General features: G+C 31.4%; 1 long non-coding RNA gene across 1 annotated transcript; it reads left to right on the forward strand.

Moving 5' to 3' along the window:
- Positions 1–559: 559 nt before the first annotated feature.
- Positions 560–1,697, forward strand: LOC111087974. The gene is made up of 2 exons (XR_002612595.1): positions 560–655; positions 1,438–1,697. It is a non-coding gene; the product is annotated as an uncharacterized LOC111087974 (long non-coding RNA).
- The last annotated feature ends 2,087 nt before the right edge of the window (positions 1,698–3,784 follow it).

Raw genomic sequence — 3,784 nt, forward strand, 5'->3', positions numbered from 1 at the left:
ATACTTTAGTTTTGAAAATAAATGTTTGGAATGTAGCAAATTTTCAAGTTAAAAATACCTGTAACAGGGAAGAATTACGCTATAACAGCCATAAAACACAGTTTGGCGTATTGAATTGAGTTCAGTTGCTTGTGAGGATTGTGTTGGTGTGTTGTTAAGCGCAAAGCTACACAGTGGGCTATTTGTGCTCTGCCCACCACGGGTGTCGAAAGCCGACTTTTAACATTTTAGCACTCGAACTTATTGGGGAGCCACTAGGTGAGGGGCTGTTTATGAGGAGTTGAAATTATCTTGTGAAGTTAAATTCGCAAACAATAGCTGGTATTATGCCAAAGCTTTCAAATGTTGTTTGAAGACGTCTGTTATGTGAAAGTTGCGTGTCAGATGTAATATTTCATATTGAGGATCAAGTGTTTCAGCAAAATCTTAGTCAGCTCTGGTGTGTAAGTTTATATTTGTGTTCTGGATGTGTTTTTGGATTTATTTTAGAATTTCGTAAAATATTGAAGCAAATTATCTTTGCAATGGGCTGTCGCACAAGTCTGGATAGGGCATCCACTAGAACTGGGCCGTCGAAAGGCGGCCATTGTAACTTACACTTACAGGGGTAGCCTTTAGATGTCGGAAAAAGCTGAAAATTCAAGTTCTAGATCGGGTAAAATTAAACATAAATGGAAAATAAATCTTATAAGAAAAAATATAGCCAAAGGTTTTAGAAACTAACTTGTTTTAGATCTCGACATTGTATTTTGAGCTAATGTTACTGTCATGTCTGATGTGATGATTAAGAACAACGTTCCTTTTTTGGTTACGCCTCGTTGTAAACTAATGCTGTAGTACTGGTAACACACCCACCATAGTATAAAAATAGCTTTTATTAAAAAGTTAACTGTAATTTTATTTCTAAGATCTCTCCGATAGGTTTCATTATTTCAAAGTTGTAATATATAATTTAGAAACAGCGTAGAATTTGAAAGTGTTACTGTTGCGTTAGCATGTAAAGTGAAAGAAAGAAATTTTTTAAAACCTATATTGACTAATACTAATAATTGAGTATTTTACATGTAATGTTAGGCCTGTTTATATTGAAAGTTAAATCTGTAGAATTACCATGTCATTTTTAGCTATTTTAGGTTTTAAATGTTAAATTTCTGAGTTAAAATGTAGATTAAAACACTTAAGATTCAGTGAGTTAATTGTGAGTACTTAAGAAGTCATGAAATGAAACTAACATGGTGTGTTAATTCTGTAACTTCATAAATAGCAGAGATCCTACTTTGAGAGTTATCTTTGTTAGAGACTAGAAACTGAGAAAGGTTAATTGATTGAAGAGTCAAAAAAGATCTGTATTCATCAAGTTAAAATTAGGTAAACTGGGCCAAAGGCAGTATATTATTTTAATTTTAAATACTTTTTGTTTTCTTACTTCTATCACAGGTTACTTACTTTGAAACCAACAGTTTAACCACCACTCCACTCTATTGTTGAATTCCCTGTCTCATCAGTTGAATTGTTTATTTGTCATTATTGTTTTACAGTATCTTAGTCTGTTAATACCTCACTTACCTACTTGGTCCATGGAGTTTATTGGTTGTGCAGAGTAAAACTTCTTTGTTCTGTTCACAGTGTTTTACCATTTCAACTTGGTACCATGTAATTGTGGTTAAATGTGAACAAAATAAAAATTTTACATTTTACGATAAATAAAACCTTGTGTAAAAATGAAAAAACAGAGATCTTTTTAATATTTAAATAATGCCGCTTTGTTGCTATGAAGACTTGTGCATCAGAAGGATACTGAAATAATTTCTTTTATTTTGTGCATTTTGACAGATAAGCTTTTGAAAGGCTTATATTAAGGTACCTCAGAAGGGGTTGATTTCGAAGTTTGATTATCATGGTGCTAATGATAAGAGCAGATTGCTTTTCAAACCATTTAGTTTAAATAGCATAATCATATCTAAATAATTAATTAACTTGCTTCACATACGTAAAAGGTAGTTGTAAGTTTATCATTTTATAAAATGAACAGTTGTGAGCAATAATGCTCTTATTGACTGTTTGGGACTCTTTTTTTTTTTGTTTTTTAACATATAATTGTTAAGTACTAAAAGTTCATGTATTGTGTCTATTTGAAGATTATATCAGAAGTTTAAGTCGAACTGATTATTTGCATAAAGTTTCCTTAATGCAAAAGGATCTTGGTGATTAGTGAGTAATCTCATATTTGAAAGATGAGCTAATATTAAGAGGTGCGAGATAAAACTCTTGGGTGCAATAAATTGAAAGATTGTAACTGCATAGAAGATGTTGTTTAGAAAGAAAAGAATTTGGGTGTGTTTACTTGTAAGACTGAAAGTCAACTGCCTAGTGTTTAGGTAGAGTAATAGAGTACTGGGTTTTATTTATAGAAATTTCAATTTTAAGAATGGGGATTTTAATTTACCTTTGCATTAACTTGTTAGGTCTTTTTTAGAATAGCATATTCAGTTTTGGTTTCTTTCCTATAGACAGATTATGTTTGTTGGAAGGCACAGAGAGAGAATGGTTACTAAAATGATTCCCAAGAATGAGTAAGATTAGAGGAGGTCATTTTGTCAGTTGAACTCCCTTCTCATCTCACCAGTGCAACATTACTGTATCATATAACCTATGGACAACACAGGATCATTTCTTCCTTCATAATATAACATGGCTAACAAGTATGTAGCCCTTCACATCCATATATCTCTCTCTAACAGAAACTTAATAAGATTTAAATTAACATCATAAACTACATCTTCAGTCAATCTGTTTATAAGTTACAACTATATAGTGTGAATCTGCTTATTATTTTAATCCATGTTTCAAATATTTTTCATTCATCCATTCAAACAGACCACAGGGAGAAGATTATCCAATCCATGGTTATTAACACTTTAATTAAGACCTCAAGTTTTATACATGAGAGAAGAATTCAGAGTTTTAACCTTTTGTTATCATTTCATTATTTAAAGCAAGAACCATGCTTGTTACTCCTTTCTGAATGTTTTTGAAGAGTTCATATGTCTTCCATAGTATGGATATCTAAGGTGCATATGGTAGTCAAAATGAACCCAAGTCAGAGGCTTTTACAACTGTAACCTTTCAATAGCTGCCTTCTTATTTTCAAAATTCCTATTAATAGAACGACAAATCCAGTTTACTTTTATCACTAGGATGAAAAACTAAAAAGGCTTCCCTACTTTCCAATAATATGTAAATGTCTTTTTTTTTCTACAATTTTGATACTTTTGGTTCTCACACACTAAATCTTTTTTTCCTTAATTTCTGTACAACAAGTGGATAACTTTAGAATTCTCAATATTGAAATTTGTTTTCCATATTTTCATCTAGTCTCTGAAACTCAAATTGAATAAGAGAAACATTTTGAAAAGAATGACTCTTTGCAACATCTTAGTATCACGAGCAAATATGGTAACTTCACTAACTAGCACAAATAATGAATAACAAAAGTGTCAGATATTCTTCAGAAAGATGAAACTAATCACTTTCTTCCAACAGAAAAAATAAGTCACATTTATCACCACTATTTGTTTTTACTACTAAGCTGATTTTATTTCTCTCTAAGTCTGCTATCATAATTTAAGATTTAGTTGCCTCATCTTATAAACAAATTGCAAACATAAAGAATCTTCCTTTTTTTTTCTATGCTTGCTAGTGACCAGAGAAAGGTACTAGCCCCTTGCTAGTAGACATGAGAAATGTACTAGTTCCATGAAAGTAGATACGAGAAGTGTACTAG

The sequence above is a fragment of the Limulus polyphemus genome, unplaced genomic scaffold, assembly GCF_000517525.1.
Source record: "Limulus polyphemus unplaced genomic scaffold, Limulus_polyphemus-2.1.2 Scaffold2927, whole genome shotgun sequence".
Taxonomy (NCBI): Eukaryota; Metazoa; Arthropoda; class Merostomata; order Xiphosura; family Limulidae; genus Limulus; species Limulus polyphemus.